The sequence below is a fragment of the Teleopsis dalmanni genome, chromosome 1 (assembly GCF_002237135.1).
Source record: "Teleopsis dalmanni isolate 2A chromosome 1, ASM223713v2, whole genome shotgun sequence".
NCBI lineage: Eukaryota > Metazoa > Arthropoda > Insecta > Diptera > Diopsidae > Teleopsis > Teleopsis dalmanni.
In genome coordinates this window covers 26,075,251-26,088,351 of record NC_051846.1, presented here as the reverse complement: position 1 = coordinate 26,088,351, position 13,101 = coordinate 26,075,251, and the positions used below count along the sequence as shown (strand labels likewise).

Sequence of the window (13,101 nt, the reverse complement as noted above, 5' to 3'; positions counted from 1 at the left end):
TGATACCACAAAACTGTACAATTCCTTAAATCGACTATATCTTATTGATGATTAGATAGATTAATTTAATGATCATAAATCATTAAATTACTTTTCCTTGCCGGACAAGGTTTAGATAGATTTTATTTACTTTTTATAATTCTCACTTTGTTTGAAAATAATCATCTATATAAAACATAAGCATTGTAATTTTAAGGCGATGAGTAATTTGTTACGCAGTTAATGCATATTACCAGGATTGTCTACAGACTTTACAAAAAAACTCTTTTAAGTCAGGTTCCATAGTACTTGTCTGTAAAGGTATTATAATTGAGTTACTTGTTTGACACCTGATATTTGATAACATAATATTGATTTTGGAATTACGTTCTAAAAAATATCGAAGAACGTCATTTCTTAACATAGCATCTATACGTGCAATTTTGTACATAAATTCATTTCCTTGTATAACATTTGTCAATTGATCTGACTAATATGAAATAGAGTTATATTGACAGAATAACACAAACCAGGAGTAAACACTGCCTGCCGATTGGGAGCATATACTTTAAAATTGAGTATTTCCTTTCAGGAAGATATGTATATTCGTTTTAAGTCTCAATTCTTACTACAATTGACACTAAAACTTATTAGACTTGTTATAATTTATTCTTGAATTTTATACATTTTCGCCTGAGTTTTGCTAATCAAATATGAAATTGCACTAAAAGTGAATTTCGATTGAAAAAGCTACTTTAAATTTATCAATTGAAAACGAAATAAGTGATCATGTTTTTGAGCTAGTGCAGTAGCGTAGGTAGCATACAGTAGCATAGGCTACAATGCTTGAAGAATACAGTTCTTGCGCTATATATAATAAATCTGTATATAGTATTATTGCTGTTTCGACACGATCTGCTAAATAAATTACACAATCATGTGATAATTGCTTATCATGATTCCTATAACATATCTATTACGATGTCCAGATATCGTGTTGTTTTGAAAACCTTCTCGACCCTTTTGAAAACGTTAAAATCTTATATGAAATTAAAGTTTTAATGTAGTATCTTCATCAACTTTAGAATTTCTTTAACGTTTCGTATACTTCGCTTCAGTTAATTTTATTAAAATTTTACACAAAGTGATTCAACTTATGCCCACACAATAAATCAGCAATATAATTAATCTATGTTCTGATAATTCGTTTAGGAGATATTCTACGTAATTAACACAAACGTCATTAGCAGTGCAATAAATACACAAAGAAAAGGTTTGGCTTGATAGTCCAGATATGTCGTGAGCAATTTCAATATCTTCGTTACGTTCTCCATACATCCCGTCAATGCTATTCGGTTTTTTGTGTGTTGATATTATAATATATCGCCTAAGATTAATTTCTTAATATACTTGTTGGAATTATTGATTGATGTCCAAACGTTATGATTAATTTTTTTTATGAAAAATATGTTATCTCGTCATTTTAATTACATTATTTGGCTTTCTTTGTCACTAAGAATCTAAGAATCTAAAAATCCTGTAGGTAAGCAAATATTGATACTTCTGCTTTTCATGGAACAAACTTTTCAAGAAGAGGGAACATTAAAAACTTTTAATGCAAAAGTAAAAAAAAACACGCAATTTGAAGCATCATCAAATCTTTGCCTTTAAAAATGTTCAATACTTATTAAGACAGATAACATCCAAAGGTATATTCATTTAGGCATAACTTCATATTATACCTACCTCACCGCCTCCTACTACATATCAGAAATTTACTTTAAATTTTAAATGTGTTTTATTTGGTGTAATTTGCTTTTTACTTAATGAATATGTACGAGCACATGTTCTCGTACTCTCACAGGTTCTTCCGTAACTATGAACCTGGGTACATTTGCTTTACAAGATGTTCGCTCCATCGGCGCGCAGTATTCATTTGGGGAAACATATGCAATATTTTCATAACATTTTACTACCTCATTTGCTATAATATCTGCAAAAATTTTTCGTATTTTCAGTATTTTCCTTTTTGTTTGTTTAAGGTACGAGTATCTTCAGAAAAATTTTTTATTGAAAATTTTCTTTTATATCCGTTTATTCTTTTTTTTTTCCGCCCCGAACCGTATATATTGTTCCTTATGATTTTTTCCTTTTTCGCATTTGCGTTGAAATAAATTTGCCATCGCTTCATTTGGCGTATGACATTGCACTTGAAGTTTGCGTATCTTTTTAACACTAAGCTGGTACGTATCTGCGAGATATTCGTATTTTCTTGCAGTGAAAAGTAATTTTGTCGACTTTTGAATAGTTTAGTGGATGCTGCCTCAACACACTTAAACAATTCAAATTTGAAATTCTGATTGCATGAGTATCTTTCGTAGTTATTGCAATCTATGGTTTGTTGTTTTTGTTTTTTACGATAATTTTTGTTGTTTTCTCGGTTCAATTATGCGAACTTTTTGCCTTTCAAGGATAATATTTGTTTTTATATATAAAAGTGTATTGAAAAAATTAACTGAAGCGAGTTTTCAATATTTCTGTGCTCTACATAACTTTTCACATTTTTCATTTTTACAGCTTTTTATTTTCCTTTAAGTTTTTTTTGTACTCGTTACATTTCTTCTTTTTTTTTTGTATTTTTATTACAATTTACTTTTTTCCTTTCAATAGGTTTGAGCTCAAATATCAATAAAAGTGTTAACGTTTAAGTTTGCGTAGGTGTAAGATTCTTTTCCTTTTTTTATTTGGGTTACGAAATGCTTTTACATAAATTCCAGGTGCTCCTGTATGCAAATTATTTTACTTTTGAAATTTAATAAAATGTAGTTTTTTTTTTTTTCAAGAATATTAAAGTATCCAACATTTTTATTAATATTTTCTTGATATATCGTTTCCTCGTTTTCAGATATTTTTAAATAAAGAAACTTAGATATGTCAAATTATTTGAGAAACATTTTATTTAATAGTTTGTATTTCGTAGTAATTGCATATTCTTTAACTAAGGTTCTGATAATTTATAAAACTTATTAAATTACTATATGTCTCTATAGACTGAACAGTAAACAGTTTTGAACGGTAGACAGTTTCGAACAGTACTGAATTATAACAACAAAATTTTTTATTGGCGAATTAACACTGACTCTGAGTTTGAAGTTAGACAGGGTACGAGTTTAACCCTTGGTACTTGCAGACTCAACAATTTATTTATGAATAATTAAATATAAGAAATAATAGAAAGAAGACCACTGATAAAAAGTATTTTTGGCAATACAGCCAGAAATTTAATTAAGTAAATATAAATTAAAAATTTTTGTTGTTGCAATTCAGTACTGTTCAAAACCATCATCTGTTTGACTAATTTTTTGACTATCCATGGTTGGGCTATGCACATAAGTAACTATTTCGAATACTAATGTATTTACTATTTGGATTTTTGTGTATTTATTGATAAATCTATCTTTCTATATTTTTTTCAATTTTGTACTCTTCTAAATCTTGCCATTGTAAGACAACTGAAATTATTGACTAACTACTACATGCACTCCTTAAAACCGAAAAAATAAGATTATAAGTAGATTATTCAACGGGTCACAATAGTGTATGCTGCCATTTTAATCAAATAGTTCTATTTGAGGAGTGACTGTGGGTTTTGGCCTGTGGTAGGTTAGAAAATTAATATAGGCCGGTTGTTCCGAACACCAACTGATATTTTGTCGTCAGGAAGATGATGTTTTAGCCTCATTTAAATGTCTGTATGTGTTTTGTTTAATTACGGTTAGTTGCTGCACTATGTTCATAGTGCTTCACTCTATTAGGACTCAATACATCAATTATTTAATTTTTTATTTTACCTCAACTATATGACTTACGTTTTCAATTTTTTGAAATTTCAAATTAATTTTCATGGATTTTAATTTTAACTATTTTTATATTATTTCAATTATTTACGAAACTTTTCTGCGTCATATGATTCATTCCCACTACTTTATCATATCCGATCTAAATTTATACTTATCAAACTTGCTTTTAAGTGGAGTGCACTTAGGTTTATTGGAAACATTATTAATTGAACTGCAATTTATTTTTATCAAGACATTCGTCACTTATTTCTCTATATAATTAGAAAGTTTTTAAAAATTTCGCAACTTTTAATTACTCATTTAATTTAACTTGAACAAATACTATTCCAGTAAATTCTCTAAACAGTAATCTCTTTAAACCCGGAGAGCTCTCTTTTAACCGATCTAACAATTTTTAATTGTTATAACACATACAAAGTACGTTCCTTTGACAAAAATAATTCACTTGACCGAAGAGAGCTACTGGTACCGTTGGTGTCTGTTTAAGCTAGCGTTCACTGTACCAACAAAATAATTGACGTGCAAATTATTGATAATTTTTTACGCTCCTACTTTGGTTGCAGTCGCTGTTAAGTACGTATTCGTATCTTTTGATTATTTGGGTTCTTTTGTTATAGTTAGATAACAAAAGTTTTTCTTCAATCGAAAAAAGTTTTATTTTAATTTATTTTTTTTTTAATTTTTTATATGTTTAAAATTTCGTATATTGTTTGTGAGTTTTATGCATTTACCTTACCCCAACACTTATTCACTTTTGCGGAGGTGGTGGTTCCAAGCAAGCAATTTACTAAAATGACAAGACTACACAAACTTCATAATTAATCATTATGTGCTTCTGTATGCTTGTTTGTTTGTTTTTATATTTTTGGAAAGAAACAACATATAATTTTTTATCTACAATTTTTCTTAATTTTTTATCATTAAAATGACAATCTTAAATGTTCCGCTTTGCTTTTTTATTGCTTTCTGGTTCAAAGTGTACGTGTTGTTTGCTGCATGTTTATAGTCACATTATTGCCTTAACATTTCTACCATAAAAAATATATCTTCTCTTTTATTAAGAAACTAAATGATTATACACAAATTTACACATTTTAGTTATCGTAGCTCCAGTGACGTTAAAGTTTCTTTAAAATTTTGTGTTGCCGTCATTCAAGCAAAACTGTTTTTGTCATTTTGTTAAATTGCTCAAACAGGCAAAATGACTTATTGCCAGACAAATTCAATTTTACTACAATTGATTTTTCCATAAAATCAAACAAGAACCTAAAAGCCAAATATGAAATACATTGCCTTAACTTACCTTACCTTGCTTCATCGTGCGGTGACGCCTTGTATTGCCTGTTGCCTATTATTTGTTGGTTGTTTATTTTCTATTGTCTGTTACCTTGGCTCTGCTGACCGACCAACAACCACCCACAATATTACCTTTAGTCATTTGACGTACGCAGACTTCAGATGCCTGATAAGTCTTTTGTAAATAAGAAAACAGCACCCAACAACAATAAAAATCTTAGACAAGTCGTGTCCAAAACTGTTCTCCGCTTTTAAAATTTCATCAAACAATATTTTTGGTTATTGTTGTTGGCCATTGCTTGCTTATTTGAATGGCTGCTGTTGTACAGATTGCTCTATAAAATCCATTGAACAACAATGACTAGATACCGTTCCAAGTCTATATGTCTAAAGCCTTGTTTGAGTGTGGCACGTCGTCGTAAAGTAACTATTATCTCTACGCAGCTTACCACTGATACTGGCACACTTTCTGTACTTGCAATTACCTGTCGTAATAATTCATGCTGCTTAAAGTTAAAAGTCAAGAAGAAAAGCAACAATGTTCACTTCTATTCATTATTTTACAGTAGCGGATTTTTTGAAAGAAATTGTTAAGAAAATTTAAGGATTTGAAACAAATTGTTAAAATCATCAGAGAAAATAAATAAATTTATAATGACCATATAAAAAATTAAAATGATTAATAAATATTGGATAAAATTAGTCTGTGACTGACTCCAAGCAGACTCTACATAAATCTGTCGCATTTCCCTAGAATTCTGTGTATGCGATGTCCTTTCTTTTACTGATTTACTCTTCTACATATTAGGTTGTTGCCGAATGTAAATAAAAAGACGTATTATTGGTTTTTACATTTTTAGTTACAATCTTCCCAAACTTTAGTACACTTATTTCAAGGATCCTCAAATCTATACATCTTACTGCAAAATATATTTTAGCAGCAGTTACTACTTTATTCGTTTGATAAAATCGTTGGCCTTGTAAATATTTCTTAGCTGTGTTAACAACCAGAAATACACAGAGAGTTAAATCTAACATATCATGTAGTTGTTAACGATGCTTAGTTTACCTAACAAATTAGCGATGGTTTTTTAAGCTGTGCAGTTGGATTGTCAATGGAAAATATTTGTATCTCCTGGAAGTCATATTGGATTTCTACAAATTTTTCCGTCTTATTGGTTTGAAAAAGTGCTTCAAAAATCTGAGTTTATTGTTTCACCAGTTTAGAGATCAACAAAAGGATCCAACAAAAAGATTTAACAAAAAGATCCAACAAAAAGATCAGAAAAAAAGATTAAAACAAAGATTAATGAAAACGATCCAACAAAAAGATCCAACAAAAAAATTCATCAAAGAGATTCGTCAAAAAGATTCAATAAAAGATTAAACAAAAAGATCCAAAAAAAGATTCAATAAAAACTATCCAACCAAAAGATCCAATAAAAAGATTCAATAAAAAGATCCAACAGAAAGATCTTTTAGCTTACAAAAAGCTAACTCCGACATCTACTTTGCCGATTTCTGGACACAAACTCGTTTCGGAGCCGGAGAATTCTACAACAACCCTTAGTATTTTCTTTAGATTCAAAATCATTTTGGTAGATCCATGTCTCTCTCAGTTTAAACTTTTCTAAAATAGTCGGCATGTAGTTGACAATGTCGTATATGAATTTGTTGTTATTGTCATTGTTTATTGTTTTTTATGCATAATGGATCGCTTATGTTCGATTATGTGTCAATCGACGATTATTTAAAACCTTATAATGATGATTTTTGGCGATGATGTAGTGTTTAAAGATCTATCAATTGGATCGTCTTGTGCGATCAGTAGGTTAATCAGTAGATTGGTAATTGTTTTTAAAGTAGCCGTTTATACTTACACATTTTCTTGTCTTTCAATATTTTATTCCAAATTCTCTACGACGCTCCATTTTGATAGTCTGTTAAAAAATACTTTGGATATTTATCTTCAAATGGTTTGTAAGTAAACAAATAATTCGACAGGTCGTCATGAAATTTTGGCAATGTCCTCAAAAAGTATGACATATTAAAATGGCGTACGAATTTTAGTTTCACTTTTGACAAATAGATGACGCTTTACAAATTTATTGAAAATCCTGCTCAAACTAAATAAATAAATGATAAAGACTGTCATATATAAAATACATAATAAAATTGATATTAGCCATAAATATTGCAAATTCGGCACTGTTCTTAAATAAAAAGGCAAGCATATCGCTTATGTATAATAACAAAGAAGAAAATTAAATAAAATATTGTCACCGTTGGTGACATGATAGGATAACAACTTGCAATAACTGAAACTGTAGTGATAAAATGTGGAAGAGTAAGTAATATTGTTGAATAAATACAAAATTTAAATGGCAATGGCATTCTGCCTAGTCTTTTTCACTCTTTTACTGATATGTTTAGTTCAACTTTGACCGAAGCATAGCAGGGATTCTACAAAAATTTTTAATATTTCAAAAAAGTGTAAATAAATGTAAAACAGTTGCCTTATATGAAGGAATGCATGTACATTCATTCCACACCTGATTCTATAGCTACTTGTGATGTCGGTGTTAAGTGTAGTATTTGAAAAAAAGTCAAAACCTATTAATGAATCTCTTATGGCACTTGTATATCACAACCGAAAGCAATGTCGTCTGCCAAAAGGAATATTTTGCTGGACGACCTGCTGTGTTGTCATCTCCAACGTAAAAGTTCATAAGTTATTAATGGATTCTGGAGAAGACTTGGTATGCCACCGTAATAACAACTGCACTTGTGCTTGTCTCAACTTAAATTGTCTTTAGCAGAGCATATGCCTTGTCATGGTTGACATTGCTTTGAAACTGAGGCATAAACAAAATTGACAGTTAGGGTGATTTGCGGTCTTAGCGCCATGCAATTACATTAAAGTAATGAATTTGTAATGCAAAACACTAACAGACAGACAAACAGACAGACATTTTTTTCATGAGTTTTAATGTGAATGAACATTTTTATGGCTGATGAAATCTCTTCACGCACTTAACGTATGTAAAAAATTGGAAAGTAAGTAATATTAAGTGTGGCAGGTGTCAGTATTGGCTGAGATTGTTTTTTAAGATTTTGCCTGCACCCTTTTCAAAATATTTCCTACTTTTCAATACCGAAATTTTCTATTTGCCAGAAACCTAATGTGTTTGGTGGTTTTTCTCACCAAATTTACAACTTCCGGAATGACATAAATCTTTCTGCACTCTTGGTTAAGCTTTGTAGCGCAAATGGGTTGGTGGAGTTATTGCCGTTGCTTTCCTTTACCTTCTGTATACGCGATCTTTAGGTGTTTCATGTCTCAAGTTTAGTGTTTTATTGTTTTCTACTGTAGCTGTAGCTGTAGCTGTCAACTATTCCAAGATGAAACCAATCAACAAAATCTCAAGTAAAATGCACACGCTGTGCTGTTGCTTCCCCATAAATTTATTTGCTCTGTTTGCATATGTACTTGTTTGTAAGGCTTGCAATTTTTATGTCTGCTGATTTTTAGTTTCCGGCACCGACTTACTGACTTACACGCTTTCATATATTGCATGCATACATACATATTAGACACTCAACTTAAGTGTCTAACTGTTGGCTTGTAATGTCGGTTTGTTTGCAGTGAAACCACATATGAATGTGTTGAATATTTGCGGTTTTCCTTGCTATTTTAACTTGCTCTCGCTAAGCCCGTCCGTCTGATTTCTTAACTTTACAGCTTCATTTCCCATATTCCTAAAAGTATTGTAAATTTTAATTTAGCAGTTGCAGTAAATTTTTATATATGTTTTATTTATTGAATTTTGCTGCAGTAATAAAATTTTATTTACCAATATTTGCTTGATACTGCCTGCTACTGTCTATGAGAATCTATGTTTAAAGTTCTAAGTTTCAAGTTTAAAATAATTTTCTTTTATTTTAAAATATTTAAAATTTTTTTTGCCTGCTAGTCTCAAAATTTATTATGTACTTATACGTTACGTCTGAGTTAAAAATTATGTTGCTTAAAATCATTTTTTAACGTCCTACCAAAAATGTACTTTTAATCCGTACTATTAATATAACTGCCTTTCATTTAGGCAGTTGAATTAGGATTACACACAATTTATAGTTGCGCTTCCGTTCAGAGTGCACAGATACTCTTTTGTTAGGACGCAACTTTCTAAAAATAATGATGTTCATAATGTTGTTTTATATTTCTGTAACGTGAATTCTTCACTCGTATACAATGCTTTACGCTTAACGCTTTTCTATTGTGAAAAGTATCAAAAAAGATTTTCCACTTGGTCCATGAAATGCTTTCTCACAATAGAAACTGGAACCGGCATCATGCTGTTTGCATCGCTGGACATCATTCTGAACTTCATACTTGAATCTTAAATTTCTAAAATTTTTCTGTCAAACGAAATAATTTACTAATGCTTTCTGTGTAAAAGTATAGCTTTTAAGATACTTTCATGTAAATGAGCATTTAAAACGCTAACAGAAAGGAAAACGTTATTTATCTTATTATCCTTTCCTGTAACTCCTACTAAAGGTTAGGTCATTTAAAACTTACGTAGTTATAAGCTAACTATTTCCTTCTGTGCCTTTTAACACTTTTAAAAACCTTCTATGTGAATGTTGTATAAATATAACTGTTTAAATTTCTGCATGGGTCCATAAAGGATATAATTTTTCATGTGACCATCTATTTTTTGTAATGGCGTAAAAATGAAAGTTATAATTACTATGAAATGTATCATTACTTATATTGTTTATAGCGGATATTTGAAATTGTTTGAGTTTTTCTGCTGTTATATAGGGTATATCTGACATATATGACATAAATGTCAGAAATGAATCTTTAGTTAAAGAAACGAAAAAGATTATAGGAGGTGGAGTAGCGCCGGATTTTTAGTACTAACCAAAGCTAACGAATGTCAATGCAAGAATTACTATTGACATAAACTTACGTATTAAATGTATGCAATATATGTATATATGTAACAGTTCATAATGTAACCAAAATACAGGATGTTACAGATAGGAATAGTTTCTAAAAAGAATGTTTAGGTCAAAACCCTTAAATTTCTAATATTGCTAGATTAATATCTGTTAATTTGATGTGTAATATGTCTTTGTCTCAGTACGCAGTCCAGTAAATATTCTTTAATTTTAATACTCTTTAAAAGAGATTATATAATGTAATAATACTTAGTTCATTTAATATACCTTAATCTGATGTCTATTATATGCTTGTAACAGTACTCAGTTCAGTAAAACTCCTTTAAATTGATGTCTAATATGTCATGTGTTTGAATAATATCGGAGATGTTAACTAAAGTTACTTTTGACTATTTTATCGCTATCATTAATCTAGTACTTCCTGAAACTTTTATATATTAAGCAATTAAATAGCAGATAGAAAAATTTAATAAAATGGCGTTGGGTCATAATGCCTTACCGATAAAATGATTGTATCTGCCTTTAGTTGAATCTTGTCACAGCTGTAGGAAGGATCAAGAATGTGCTTTATTTTGTTTCTATCTTCTGAATGTACTAGGACCACTTACATTGCTAGAAAGTAAAAGAATTTTACTATTCTAAAGTTAAATTAAAATCTTATTACAGGTTTCAGATAGAATTAAGTCCCTCGAGTTTTAAAAGAATTTCACTATTCTAAAGTTCAATTAAAATCTTATTACAGGTTTCAGATAGATTTAAGTCCCACGAGTTTTATACGTTAACACAATGGACCAAAAAGTATAAGTTGGTTCAAGTTATAACCTAACCTAGCCTAACCAATTTAGATAAAACTCTATATAATTCTTCATCGAGACTTCAGATAAGTAACGGCAAATGTTTATGTTATCCGGGATAAGAAATAACTTGCTTACACTCTTTTCAAAACAGAAAATCAAATTTTAATTTAAAAGTAGTTTATCTGATTTCAGAAAGTGAGGTAAGAGAGAGAGAGGCAAGAGTATTTTTCTGTTCTTGAGTCACAGAAGCGATTATTACTGGAAAAATTTGTTTACTAAGTAAAAATAATTTTATATTAGATAAAGACATAACTTCTATGATGTCACTGAACCGAATATATTAAAGGTCGCTGAACTAAAATTGCATTTATTTGAATCCTAACTTGATTAAAAAGGATATGTATTTATATACATAACTAAATTTACTATTATGCTATTTTAGAATTAGGTAAACTAACGTTTATGCAATGCAACAAATTCTTCAAACGTTCATGAATTTTTGCACACATATAATTCATTCCTTTTTAGTTCTTTTTTATGCCACACATATGAAAAAGTAACACAAAACCCAAAACTTCCTTTAATTTTCACAAAGAATTATATTTTATTCCATTTTGCTTTAGTTTAACCACAACTCGGGTCCATAATGAATTTTAGTATTTTTCTAAAGATTTTCGTATTCCTTATTTAAACTATTTTCACCTTTAAAACAAAACCATTCCAACTCGTACTTTTCTATGCCATATTTTTGTGGTTTTTGTTGTGAGAACTAAAATAGGAGTAAAAGGAGCAACAGGACCAAAAGGAGTGCAAACCTTAAAAGCAGCATCTTTCATTCCCCATACTGTTTTGCTTTATAGCGTTTTTTAGACTTCAACGCAAAACTAAGTAACAAAACACAATTGTGGCGTAAAAGCGTGAAAAGCACAAACGCTCAACAGTTTCACGATATAATAAAAAAATAAAAGAAAAAGAATATGAAATGTAGGTTTATATACAATATTTCTAAGCGCGCCCTTAGGTAAGGGCATATACCTCTACATTCTACATTCTATATGCTGTACTTTTAATTTGCAAACGGATGCTTCACTCTCATAGTACACAGTAATGCCTATAACATAGCACATTATGAGCCATAATTTATAGAGTTTAGAAGTCAGTATTGTATGAGCATAGAGAAAAGACAGCAGCTCAGCAGTTTAGATTGCCGGTGGTAGTGACTTGGTCCTTTGTTGGTTACCTATTGTATTTGGTAAATCTATTGTATTTTTAAAGTTACTCTGGAAGTTGGCCTTTTCATGCTTTGGCAGTAAAGTGCAAAGACCTTTATCAATGCATAAAAAATTAAGGCACCCTTTACCACCTTTTTTGTGTTTATGACTTTGTATTTTGGTCCAAAGTTAAAATTTCTGGTGAGTTGCTAAAATTCAATTAAACTGAATGGTATTATTAATTAAATTTATAAAGCGAAAATATTATGAATCGAATTTATGTGTTCAATTTTATCAAATTTGGTATAGAATTCTATAAAGTAAAATCACATCGTAAGCTATAGTTCTTAAATTAATAGTTATTGTTTTTTTAAATAAAAATATGTATTCTTCAAATTTGAAGTCATATGAAATACCACCTGCAGTTGTAGCTTGCACTCCAAATCCAGCTGCTTCCAATTCCTTCTATTCAAGCGACATGTCGTTTTTGTGTGAAATTATTTTTTATTGATTCAAATTACAAAAATTTGTGAAAATAAATAAAATTTTAGAAATCTCTCACTCTAGGTCGATGTGGCCACGGTTAAAAAATGAGTTGGAATGGTTCACGAGTATGATCTTCCGGTATTTTGGCCCATTCCTAAAATATGGCTTTTTTCAGCACATCCATGCTGGCATATTTCTAGGTTCTCAACTTGCTTTTCAAAATGGGCACGATGGAATAGTCCAACGGATTTGCATCTGGCGAATTCAAAAGCCATTGTGTGAACGAAATGTAGTGTGGAACCTGATTTTTTTTTTGGTTTCTCCGAGACGGTGTGTTATGAGACGAGTCTTGTTGGAATATCCATGGTCTACGACTGAAATGTTTGCGTGCCCACGACCTTAAAGCAACATTTAAAACATTTTTTCGATAATAAGTTGTATTGACACCAGTCTCGATGAAAACGATTGGAGAGCGTCCATCGGCGGTAACAGCTGCCCATG

General features: G+C 30.2%; 2 protein-coding genes across 2 annotated transcripts in view; one reads left to right on the top strand and one right to left on the bottom strand.

Annotated features, from left to right (window-relative positions):
* Window positions 1-13,101, bottom strand: part of LOC119672781 (cyclin-dependent kinase 14-like) — a gene marked incomplete in the record, with an annotated part of 829,514 nt that overhangs the window by 500,767 nt on the left and 315,646 nt on the right.
* The window catches only part of LOC119678549 (histone-lysine N-methyltransferase Suv4-20-like), a 305,207-nt gene that overhangs the window by 18,462 nt on the left and 273,644 nt on the right, over window positions 1-13,101 (top strand). The window lies entirely within an intron of this gene.